Source organism: Hevea brasiliensis, chromosome 2 (assembly GCF_030052815.1).
Source record: "Hevea brasiliensis isolate MT/VB/25A 57/8 chromosome 2, ASM3005281v1, whole genome shotgun sequence".
Lineage (NCBI taxonomy): Eukaryota > Viridiplantae > Streptophyta > Magnoliopsida > Malpighiales > Euphorbiaceae > Hevea > Hevea brasiliensis.
The window spans coordinates 97,699,763-97,713,392 of record NC_079494.1 but is presented as its reverse complement, the minus strand read 5'-3'; the positions used below and the strand labels follow the sequence as shown (position 1 = coordinate 97,713,392).

General features: G+C 32.7%; 1 pseudogene; it reads left to right on the top strand.

The window, feature by feature from the left end:
- Positions 1-1,504: 1,504 nt before the first annotated feature.
- LOC110642472 (omega-amidase, chloroplastic-like) lies at positions 1,505-8,406 on the top strand (annotated as a pseudogene).
- Positions 8,407-13,630: the final 5,224 nt, after the last annotated feature.

Sequence of the window (13,630 nt, the reverse complement as noted above, 5' to 3'; positions counted from 1 at the left end):
TTTAAACTTTCAGAATACAGATAAAATTAAGCATTAAACCGAATTTAATTAAATTATAATTTTATGTTTTACTGACAGCTAGATTGTCTTATTAATTAAGTTTGGTTGATATTTTTTCTATTTCTGATAAGAAGAAAACAAGAAAGCATTCATCTCCATTTCACGCAACAAAGCTCATGGTGTGTGTGTATATATATATATATATATATATATATATATATATATATATATATATATATATATATATATAAGTCTTAAAATCCTCCGCGATGCTGCAGATATTATTTTATTTTATTATATTAATATAATTAATAAATAAAATATTTATATTAAAAGTATATTAAACTCTATTTTATAATAATATATAAATAAAATTATTATCTATTAATAGTTAATAATATTCAATATAAATTTAAATAAAATTAAAATTTAATCATTACATATATTATGTATTAGTTATGTATATATATTCTAATTTAAGACTAATTAATATTAATAATATAGTATTTATTATTTACTTATTATAATAAATTGAACAAAGTATAATTTAACAATAGAAAATATTTAACTATAGAGTCTAGTATTAAAAGAAAAGATAATAATAACACTTATTAAAAAAGTAAATTGATTAATCCATTTAAAAAAAGCATAACATTATTCTTTATGGTAATTCATCTAGTATTTAAAAGTAAAATATATTCATATTACTTTTAAAGATTTTTAATTATTAAAAAATAAATTAAATATATTACGATTAAATTATATTTTAAGAGTAAAGTAAATTTAAGTATTTATCACTTATAAATTAAATTTACTAAACTCTAAATAGATGTTATAAAAAAAGTCAATAGATATATATATTTTTTAATAATAATAATAATAATAATGTCAATCAAAATTTTATTATTTTAAAGTAGTACTTATAGTAGAAAAAAAATATAATAAATATTATTAAAATAAATTAATAATTTATTGTCACCGTACTTTCGTATATTAATAGGAAAGTCTTATATTTCTTTAATGTAATTTTGATTTATAAAATAAAATTCATTTTATCATTAGTTAAATAAAGATAATAATGATTAAAGCAAATTTAATAATTAAATAATTTAAAAAAAATTAAAAAGAAAATAAGATAAAAAATAGTAAAAAATAATTTGACTTAGTATATGAACACTTATGTGGTTTAAAATTTAAATAAATAGAAATTTAAAAATTCAAATAGTAAAATAAAATACCTAAATTAAAATTAAAAGATAATTTAAATAAAGAATTTATTACAATTAATAAAAAGTAACTATATTATTAACATAAGGTAATAATAGAAAAGATATTATAATAGTAAAATAATTTTAATAAATATATTAAATTATAATTAATTGTTTATAATATTAAATAAATTAATGTAATTTTTATTATATTTATTTCAAAATTAAAAATTATTCAATAATAAAAACTAAAAATATAATTTTTTTAAGGAAAATAAATAATGAAAGTTATTAGGGCTAGGGCCCATGGCCCCTGAGATCCTAGTAGAGCTCCGCCCCTGATGATGGCTTATTTTTATTTTTATTTTTTACAGAATTAAGGTTTTAACATTATTATTATTGTACGCTAGTGCAACAAGCATCTAGATCAATAAATGCCATTAATGGACAGCCACAGATTAATTAAATCATCAACTTGGCTGTAGCCTTTGTGAGGAATTCGATGGCAACTTCGTTCAGCAGTACCCCAGTGAGCACCAACTTTTCTGCTTTTAATGATCCATCAAAATTACCTACTATTACCAAGGTTTGCTTCCAAAATCTGCAACTTGAAAATTGATGATCTTGTTGGAGATTAGCAATTATTGAATTTCAAACGGAATGAAGGAATATAATCGAAATTACTTTGGCTTTTGCACAGTTCAAACTTGCTCTCTGCCAATTATCTGTTTCTTTAGACAAGAATCGAAACATAATTCAAGCCTATAATTCCATCAGATTTGCTGCTAAGAAAGGTGCAAGACTTGTTGTCTTACCTTTAAGTCCAACCTTTCATATGCTGCTGTAATTTCATTTGTCCTTATCATCTGTTAAAGAAGTTTTTTTTTTTTTTTTTTTTTTTTTTTTTCTGAATTTTTAATTCCAATAGGAAATGTGGAACTGCCCTTATTCAAGTGATTACTTTGCTAAATTTGCTGAGGATTTTGATGATGAAGCCTCGCCGTCCTTTTCTATGTTATCAGAAGCTGCTTCTTTCCATGGAATCACAATTGTTGGTGGGTCTATGCCTGAATGGAATAAGGGTCAGCTGTACAATACTTGCTGTATATTTTGACCTCAGGGAAAGCTCAAGGCTAAGCATAGGTGTTATGGAAAGTCAATCATTATATTATTTCTGTGTATATTCTGTATTCTGTATTCCTATTTAGGATTTCTTATTTAGGATTTCTTCCTAATTAGTATAACACAATTATAGGAATCAATTGTATATAAATACCCATGTACAGATTAATTGAAATCAATGAGAATCATCTCTTTCTACATGGTATCAGAGCAGGTCATCTATCTAGGGTGACTATTTGTTCTCACCACCCACCAGAGAGACCTTGGCCGACCGCCGCTTCGACCGATCAACATCGCCAGTCGCCTCAATCCCCTCATTCCACCACCGTGTCGTTGTTCGATCCAAGACACCATTAAAGGACTTCCGAGGTTTGGCTCTGATCCTATTTCGTATTTACTTGATTTGTGATTTTGGATTATTTTGTTGTCGTAAGCACTTTGGATTAGTGTTTCTTAGTTTTCTTTGTCTCAACAAATGGCATAATAAGAATGTTATTTCGATGTGATTCCGATAATGACTAAGATCACGGAACACAAACTTAATGGTTCGAATTGGTGGAGTAAGATCATAGGGTCTATTTGCGTAGCATTGATAATGATGATCACCTTATTAAAGATCCACCTACTGATGATACACAACAAACTTGGCTAAGGGAGGATGCTCGGTTGTTTTTGCAGCTTCGGAACTCGATTCACAGTGAGGTAATTAGTTTAATTAATCACTGTGAATTTGTTAAGGAATTGATGGATTACTTAGATTTTCTCAGATTCGTAAAGGGAATATCTCCGTATTTATGATGTTTGTAAGGCATTCTACCGTGCTGAAAAAGAGAATAAGTCTCTCACGGCTTATTTTATGGATTTTAAACGGGTATATGAGGAACTTAATGTATTATTGCCTTTTAGTTCTTATGTGAAAGTTTAGCAGGCCCAACGGGAGCAACTGGCTGTTATGAGTTTTCTTGCAGGCCTTCCTTCAGAGTATGAGACTGCTAAATCTCAGATTCTTTCCAGTTCTGAGATTTCCTCTTTGCATGAAACATTCACACAGGTCCTTAGAGTACCCAATCTTCACAAACATAGAGTGCTCTTATTAGCCGTAATCCAAATGGACAACAGGTAATAGAAGAGGAAGTAGAGGAGGAATTACAGCAAATGTAAGTAATCGTAATGGAGAGGCTAGTTCTAATCAGACTCAAGAGGAGTCATTTGTTATTATTGTCATGAGCACGCCATACAAAATATAATTGTCCACAACTTCAGAGGAAAAATCAGCGATCACAGATGGCAAATATGGCGCAGAGGATTCTACAAGATCTTCCTCCGAGAAACTGCTTTGGTATCTGCAGAGGATTTTGCACTTTTCCCAAGATCGTGCATCTCTAAAGCCTACCGTTCCCTATCATCGCGATCGAGTCAGTAAATCCACTACATGCCTTGTGTCTTCCTCATCCAAATGGGTTATTGATTTGCAACAGATCACATGACAGTAATTCTAGTCTTCTATCCGCTACCTAATCCCACTTCCTCTCTACTTTAGTTGATGGTTCTACTTCTTGTGTCATGGGTTCTGAATCGCGAATCCGACTTCACAATTTCTTTGTCATCTGCTTTGTGTCTACCAAATTTCTCTTTTAATCTACTTTCGTTAGTAAACTTACTCGTACCTTAAATTGTTCTATTTCCTTTTTCCGATCGGTGTTTGTTTCGATCTTACGACGGCAGATTATTGGTAGAGGACGTGAGTCGTGGTCTCTACATTCGAAAATCATGTACCGCGGTCGCTTGTTTGCTCCAGACCTTAACACCTCTTGAAGCTCATTGTAGATTGGGTCATCCTTCTTTGTCTACCATGAAGAAGTTGTGTCCTCGATTTGATTTTATCGCACTAGAATGTGAGTCGTGTCTTGCAAAACATCATCGCTTGCCTTCTCGTGTCTAGAGTCAATAAACGGGCTTCATCCCCTTTTGAGTTAGTTCATTCGATGTTTGGGGTCCTTGTTCATTACTTCTAACACCGGATTTCGTTATTTTGTTACTTTTGTTGATGATTACTCGTGTTACCCGTTATATTTAATGAAAAATCGTTCGAGTTGTTTTCTATCTTTTGTGCCTTTTGTAATAAAATTAAAACTCAATTTAATATTTCAGGCGCATATTAAGAAGTGACAATGCTAAAGAATACTTTTCGACAATTTCAGTCTTATATGACACAAAATGGCATTCTTCATCGGTCTTCCGTGGATACCCCATCCCAAAATGGCGTGGCGAAAGAAAAATCGCATCTTCTTGAGGTAACTCGTGCTCTTCTTTTCGGATGAAAGTTCCTAAACACTTTTGGGCATGCGCTTTCTACGGCATGTTTTTGATCAATCGTATGCCGTCCTTAATGAGGATATTCCTTATAACGCTTTGTTCCCTACAAAATCTTTGTTTCTGTTGAACCCCGTATTTTTGGTTGTACTTGTTTTGTACGTGATGTTCGTCCACAGTTACTAAATTGGATCCAAAGTCTCTCAAATGTGTCTTCCTTGGGTACTCCGGATCCAAAAAGGGTACTGCTTTCTCTCCTACTCTTAATCGTTATCTTGTTTCGCAGATGTTACATTTTTGAGTCCACTCCATTTTTTCTCAATCATCCGTGTATGAGAGTCGGGGAGGAGGATGATATCTTAATATATACCGTCCAACCAATGTCTAGTCCTCTCTCACACTGCTTTCTTGTCTCTAGACCTACTCGGCCTCCCGTTGTTCATGTTTATTCCAGAGATTGGAGATTCCCGACTCGGATCCTCCACCGGCTACTTCGTTGGGAGATCCTCATGATCATGATTCGATCTAGACTTACCTATTGCTCTTCGTAAAGGTAAACGTTCATGTACTTACCCTATCTCTTCTTTTGTTTCTTATAATCAATTGTCTTCTTGTTCTCGGTGTTTTGTTACTTCTTTAGACTGCTCCTATCCCTAATATCTTGGTGAGGCAATTGTCTCATCTGTCTTTATGAAAGAGGAAATGGAGGCTTTAGATGCTAATGGTACATGGGAACTATTGCCTTTGGTAAGAAAGCTATTGGTTGCAAATGGGTATTTACAAAAAGGTAAATCCCGATGGTTCTGGCTAGGTTAAAAGCACGCCTTGTAGCAAAAGGATATGCTCGGACATATGGGGTTGATTACTCGACACTTTTTCTCCCGTAGCTAAACTTACTGCTCGCTTGTTTATCTCTTTAGCACTACATATGATTGGCCCCTGCACCAATTGGATATCAAGATTGCTTTCCTTCATGGTGATCTTCAAGAGGAGGTGTATATGGAGCAACCACCTGGGTTTGTTGCTCAGGGGGAGTTGGGTAAAGTTTGTAGGCTTCGAAAGTCTCTTTATGGCTTGAAACAAAGTCCTAGGGCCTGGTTTGGGAGATTCAAGCAAGACAGAATTTGGTATGCAAAAGAGTAAGTGTGATCACTCGTATTTTATAAGCAACTGAGGTCGGGTCTAATTCTCCGGTAGTCTATGTGGATGACATTATCATCACCGGGAGTGACTCTGCAGTATTTCATCTCTTAAAACCTTCCTCCAAACCCAGTTTGGACAAAGACTTGGGATTGTTAAAGTATTTGTCGGGTATTGAAGTTATGAGAAGTAAGAAGGGTATTTTCTTGTCTCAAAAAAAATATGTCCTTGATCTATTGACAGAGACAGAAAAATTAGGTGTTAAGCCTTGTAGTGTACCAATGACTCCAAATTTACAAATCATTGGTGGATAGTGAGTTGTTTGAAGATCCAGAGAGATACAGGAGATTGGTAGGAAAATTGAACTACCTTATCACACTCGTCGACATTGCTTATGCCGTTAGTGTGGTAAGTCGCTTTATGTCTTCCCAACCGTTGCTCATTGGGAAGCCTTGGGACAAATCTTGTGCTATCCAAGGAGCTCCAGGAAGAGGTTTGTTATATGGTAATCATGGGCATTTGAATGTTGAATGTTTTTCGATGCCGATCGATCTAAGGTTGATAGGAGGTCAACTCGGATATTGCGTTTTGTTGGAGGAAATTTGGTGTCTTGGAAAAGCAAGAAGCGAGTGTAGTTTCTCGATCTAGTAATCCGAATACTGAGCCATGGCACAATCAAGATGTGAGGTAATGTGGATATTTCAATTACTAGATGAGACAGGTTTTAAGACCCCGCTGCGAAATTGTGGTGTGATAATCAAGCTGCTCTCCATATTGCTTCTAATCCGGTATTTCATGAGCGGACCAAACATATTGAGATTGATTGTCACTTTGTTCGTGAAAAGATTCAACAACAGATCATCTCAATAGGACATATCAAAACTGGAGAGTAGTTAGGAGATATTTTCACAAAAGCTCTGAATGGAGCTAGGATTGACTACATTTGTAACAAGTTGGGCATGATTAACATCTATGCTCCAACTTGAGGGGGAGTGTTATGGAAAGTCAATCATTATATTATTTCTGTATATATTCTGTATTCCTATTTAGGATTTCTTATTTAGGATTTCTTCCTAATTAGTATAACACAATTATAGGAATCAATTGTATATAAATACCCATGTACAGATTAATTGAAATCAATGAGAATCATCTCTTTCTACAATAGGAAAGTAAGCAACTCCAGGTCCATATAAGATGAGTCTGAACTCAGAAAACACATAACAAATAGTTGGTTTTGTTTTCCAGGTTCATCTATTTGATATTGAAATTCCAGGAGATATTTCGTTCAAGGAATCTGACACCTTTGCTGTTGGAGAAAATCTTACCATTCTAGACACAGGCATGCCTTGTGTTAAAAATTATTCTATCATTCATATGTATTTTCTCCTTAATTAAATGAATTTTTGATTGCAGATATTGGCTGCATTGGAGTGGGAGTTTGTCATGATATTCGCTTCCCTGAACTGCATTGGAGTGGGAGTTTGCCATGATATTCGCTTCCCTGAACTAGCAATGTTATATAGAACCAAAGGTTTTGAACATATAATTGAGTATTTGTTCTACCCTATTATCTATGAATATGAATTCATGTCTCATTATGCAAAGATATACATATTTATCTTTCTAGGCAACAAAAACACACTTGTGTAGTGAAATTGCAGGTGCCCACATTATATGCTATCCAGGGGCATTCAATATGAGCACAGGTGAAATGTTGTGGGAGGTGGTTCAGAGAGCAAGGTGAGAATTCCAGGAACTACTAAATATTTTAGCATATATATATTGTGACCAAAACAGAAAATTGTTAGTTGCAACAACAAATTTCCATTACTTGAAATTTTCAGGGCTGCTGATAACCAGGTGACTCTGGCATTTATTTTCTCCTCAAACTCCTTGTACGCTTGCCTGAATTTAAGTTTAACTTGGATATTGAGCTATTTGGGAGTAAGTTATTCGTAGCTACTTGTTCGCCTTCTCGAGATTCTGCTGGCTGCTATCCTATATGGGGTCATTCTACTCTTGTTGGACCGGTAATTCATCTACAGAACATTAATGAATACTAATTTTAACAGCATTATTTGAGTACTTCAAAAAAACAATGATCAATGCCTAGCTTGACATGGTCCGATGGTTGAAGACATATTACTCACTTAGCATACTCAAATTCGAGTTTCCACTTCTCTGACCTCCTACTAACAAAAAGAACAATGATCAACAGCAATTGCCCTTCTTTCAATTTAATGATCTGATAATAGTTTGATCTCTGTGCAACAGTTGGGTGAGATAATTGCAACTTGTGGGCATGAAGAAGCTGTGCTGGTTGCTGAGAATGATTATTCTGATATTCAATTTGGAAGGTAATTATTCAAATAGTTAAGCTCTTGAGCTTTGACTTTGGAACTCATTGTGAAGTTTGAAACTACGCAGGGAGACATTTCCACTTGATAAACAAAGGCAAGAAGATATTTACCAGTTCAAGGACTTTTCCGAACAATAAGCTTGGAGTATTAATTATTATCCACTCTTTTAAATTGCAGTAGTAATGTCTTTTCCTCTTGCCTCAAATTTTCTATTGTACTAATAGTCTAATGATAATAATAAAAAGTGTGAACCCTCACAACCCTACCATCCATAACTGGAAGTATGCCTCATAGAAACATAATGGATGCAGTCGGTAGATGGGAAGGTTTAATATTTGGTTCAAATCTGTGGTTAAACCAAAGTGCAATTCCCTTAATTATAGATGCCTTGGTTGCTATATGACATACCTGATCTTGTTAATATCCCATATCAATTTGGAATAAAAGTAATGTGCTTTTATAAAATTTTAGGTACTGATTCCCTTTGAGTTAACTTTTAAGATTAAATATGATTTATTATTTTAAGATAGTGTCATAGTCCCTTTATTTAACTCTGCTTAAGTAGTTTGTGCTTAACTGTTCTCAAGCCCGGATAAAGGAGGAGGGTTGCGGTAAGTGACAACCAGCGTAAAAATTTCGTCACATCTCATGATATGGATTCAAATGATACAAACGTTGGAGCGTCCTCTACTTATGACGCGCTACATCGGAGCCCAGGTGTAGTGAGAAATATGCAAGGATGTAGGGCGTTCACCGAAAGCGATGCGCCATGTCAGCGCCCGGGTGTGGTGTTAAATGAGCAAGGGTTCCCACATCAAGAATGGGTATGGGTAAAGAAGTTAGTCCATAGGACAGATAGTAGAATAGATAGCGGAACAGAACACAAGATAGGCATAGAGAGCAATAGAAAATATCATAGAAGGATATCAATTAGGAAGGAATAAGATAGGAAGAGAATCATGGTTGGTACTTGGAATGTTGGATCACTTACAATGGAGCTTGTGGATACCTTGGAAAGGAGAATGGTGAATATTGCTTGCATTCAGGAGACTAAATGGGTAGGAGAGAAAAGTAAGGGAGTGATTAACTCAGGGTACAAACTGTGGTTTACCGTAAATGAGATGAACAAGAACAGAGTGGGCATAATCATAGACAAGACATTGAAAGATGCTGTAATAGCTGTGAAAAGAGTAGGAGATAGAATTATACTAGTAAAGCTAGTACTAGAAGGAGAAACAATAAATGTAATTAGTGTTTATGTCTCACAAATAGGACTAGATAGTGAGAGTAAATAAAGGTTTTGGAAAGATATGGATGACCTAATGCAAAGCATACCGAATGAAGAGAATGTTTTCATTGGTGAAGATTTAAATGGATATATAAAAAGTGATCGGTAAGGTTATGAGAATGTTCATGGAGGTTTTGGTTTTGGTAGCCGAAATAAGGAGGGAAAAAACATCCTGGATTTTACTATGGCATACGACCTAATACTAGCAAATACCTACTTTATAAAAAGAGAGTCACATTTAGTGACTTTCAAAAGTGAGCAACATAGAAGCCAAATTGACTTTCTCTTAACCAAGAAGACAAATAGAGCTCTATGCAAGGATTGTAAGGTCATTCTGGGAGAGGCTTTAACAAGTTAGCATCGGTTGTTGGTCTTGGATGTCAAGTTTAAGAACAATTCAAGTAAGATTAGAAGAAATAGTGTAGCTCGAACAAAGTGGTGGGAGTGCAAAGGAGTAAAGCAAGTGAAGTTCAAAAATGAGCTTCTCGAGTCCGAAGTATGGAAGCTGGATGTGGATGCCAATGGTATGTGGATACATATGGCATCAAAGATTAGAGAAGCAGCTAGAAAAGTACTTGAAGAGTCTAGAGGACATAGACCACCCTCAAAAGAGAGATGGTGGTGGAATGAGAAAGTACAAAAGGCAGTGAAGAGAAAGAGAGAATGGTATAAGAAATTACTTAAGTTTGATAATAATGAGGCATATGAACAGTACAAGATATCAAAGAAAGAGGCAAAAAAGGTAGTTAGTCAAGCAAAAGCGCAGGCATTTGAAAAGTTATATGAGAAACTTGGAATTAAAGAAGGAGAGAAAGATATTTATAGATTAGCAAGGAGGAGAGAAAAGAAATGTCAAGATCTCAATCAAGTTAGGTGCATTAAGGATAAAGAAGAAAAAGTGTTGGTAAAAAATGAGGACATTAAAGAAAGATGGAGAAATTATTTTGATAATCTCTTTAATGATAGTCAAAGTGATAATAGCAAGAATATAGAATACATAGCAATAGAAAAGAATGTGAATTATACTAGAAGGATTAGATCTTTGAAGTAAAAGAAGCACTTAATAGAATGAAAGTAGGTAAAGCCTATGGACCTGATGGAATACCAATTGAAGTATGGAAGTGTTTGGGAGATGTGGGAGTGGCATGGTTAACTAAATTATTTAATAAGATTTTAAACTAAAAGGAAATGCTTGATGAATGAAGGGGGAGTATTTTAGTACCTATTTTTAAAAATAAGGAAAATATACAGAGTTGCTCAAACTGTAGAGGAATTAAATTCATAAGCCATACTATGAAGTCGTGGGAGAGAGTTGTGGAAAATAGACTACGTCAGGACACTTCTATCTCTCCCAATCAATTTGGCTTCATTCTCGATCGTTCAATTATGGAAGCGATCTTTCTCATTAGAAGCTTGATGGAGAAATATAGAGATGTAAAGAAAGATCTACACATAGTTTTTATCGATTTGGAGAAGGCTTATGATAGTGTTCCAAGAGATATCTTATGGAGAGTGTTAGAATAAAAGAAGGTATCTATTAGGTACATACAAGTATTGAAGGTTATGTATGAAGGAGCAACTACTATTATACACACAGTGGGAGGGGACACAAGGGATTTTTCTATCTTAGTTGGATTACACCAATGTTCAACTGTAAGCCCTTACCTTTTTACATTAGTTTTTGATGAATTAAAGAAACATATGTAAGAGAGTATCTCTTGGTGCTTGATGTTTGCGGATGATATAGTTCTGATAGATGGGACACGAGAAGGAGTCAATAGAAAGTTAGAGCTTTGGAGAAGCACTCTAGAGTCAAAAGGCTTTATGTTAAGTACAACGAAAACATAATACATGCATTGCAAGTTTTGTGAAGGCCAAACTGGTAATAGGGAAGGAGTTAGTTTGGATGGAGTAGTGCTGCCCCAAAGTAATCACTTTAAATATCTCGGCTTAATCTTTCAAGTAGATGGGGGATGTGAGGAGGATGTTAGTCATAGGATTAAAGCCGGATAGTTGAAGTTGAGATGTGCCACGGGAGTTTTATGTGATCGCAAAATTCCCAATAAGTTGAAAGGAAAATTTTACCGTACAGCCATACGACCGACCATGTTATATGGTAGTGAGTGTTGGGCACTGAAGGAGTCGTATGTGTTTAAGATAAGAGTTGCGGAGATGAGAATGTTAAAGTGGATGAGTGGCTATACTAGATTAGATAAAGTCCGTAATGAGAGTATTAAAGAAAATGAAGGAGTGGTGTCAATTGAGGATAAGTTGAGAGGAGGGAGATTGAGGTGGTTTGGTTATGTGAAGTGTAGACATACAGAGGCTTCAATTAGACAAGTAGAGCACATTAGGTTAGAGAATAGAAAGAAAAGTAGGGGTATACATAAACTAACTTGGATGAGAGTGGTACAACATGACTTAGAAGTATTACACATTTCCGATGACTTAACTCAAAATCATTTAGAGTGGATAAAGAGAATCCATAAAGCCGACTCCAAATTTTTAGAATAAAAACTTAGTTGAGTTGAGTTGAATCATAGTCTCTTTATTTAGGAGGAAGTTCTTCAGAGCTACTTGTTCCCCTCATTAATACTAACGTGCGTGTGTGTGTGTGTATATATATAGACGTGAAACATAAATTTGAATTTCTAATTTATATATCATTATAAATTATCTTTGTTATAGTTATTTATTGTTAAATAAAAAAAATAAAAATGATAAAAGTATTTAACAGAAAAGGATATTTGGGAGGGATAGAGTGCGTGGAGTAGCAGATGAAGTATTGAATGGATTGACGCTCTTATGAGAAACCTCTACATATAATTAGTTGATGTGTTTCTAAAAGTATATTTTAATTCTTACCCTTTTATTTTATCAATTAAATAATTTTTTTATTAAAATTCATTTAAAAAATTCAAATGCAAGAAAAATTATTTCTTTTATTTTTTTTATCTTTTATCCTTATTATGTATTATATTGATTCAAATTGACATGTTATTAAGCAATGTGATAATCATTGAATAGTATTAAAATTTTATTATAATCAAATTAAAAAAAAAATGTGACAATTAAAAAACAAAATTAATTAGTGAGAAAGGAAAAATTGGCAAACTGAAAGTTAATGGACTTCAAGCTGATATTCTAGAAGCCCATTTATCAAGGAAAAGCCCAGCACTACGATAGAAGACAAAAAATTTAAAAGATAAAAAAAAAAATCCTCTGTCACTGTTCCCATAAGCAGTATCTGAGGATTCAACTTTGGTCAGTTGTTTAATTATTAATTTATAAACTACTATATATATTATTAAAACACACAATATTTTTATTATTATTAAAAAATAATAAAAATACTATTTTATCTTTATTTATTTATTTTTCTCTTAATACTTTCTAATTTCTCTATTTTAAAAAAAATGTCATCTTTTATTATTATTATTATTATTATATTATACTAAAACACACAATAATTTTACTTTTTAGAAACAGTAAAATACCAATTTTATCCATTCTAATTTTATTACTATATACCAATACAAGGTAAATTTTTTACTGTTTTTAAGAACAGTAAAATTATTTTTTTATTCTTAATGTTTTTTTTTTCTTTTTAATTTCTATTTTACTGACTAACTCTTTCTTTTGTGACTAGCCCTCTAGCTACAACGACTCACTTGGGCAAGTCCTTAGACGGAAATTGCACCCCAAGGCCTGAACCATCTGTCTTTCTAGTATATATATATATATATATATTACTAAACCAGTCAATACTTTTACTGTTTCTTAGAAATAGTAAAAAGACATCTTTATCCCTCACCTTTTATTTATATAATTTAAATAAAATTTAATTAAATTATAAATTAAATAGTGAAAGTATTATTTTAGTCTTTATTCTTTTTGTGTTAACTTTAATATTTTCTTTTTCTTTCCTTTTGCTTTTTTTTTTTTATATAATTAAACTTATTCAACATTTACATAAAAAAATATTATTTAAATTTTTTCAAATAATTGAAAAAATATAATTAAATGTAAAAGATATTTTTATTTTTCATAAATAAATAATTTAAAAAATGAAATTATAAAAATTCAACAATGATAGTAAATTAAAAATAATTTACATTCATGTCATTTAAAAAATACTGCAAAATATATATATATATATATATATATATATATATATATATATATATATATATATA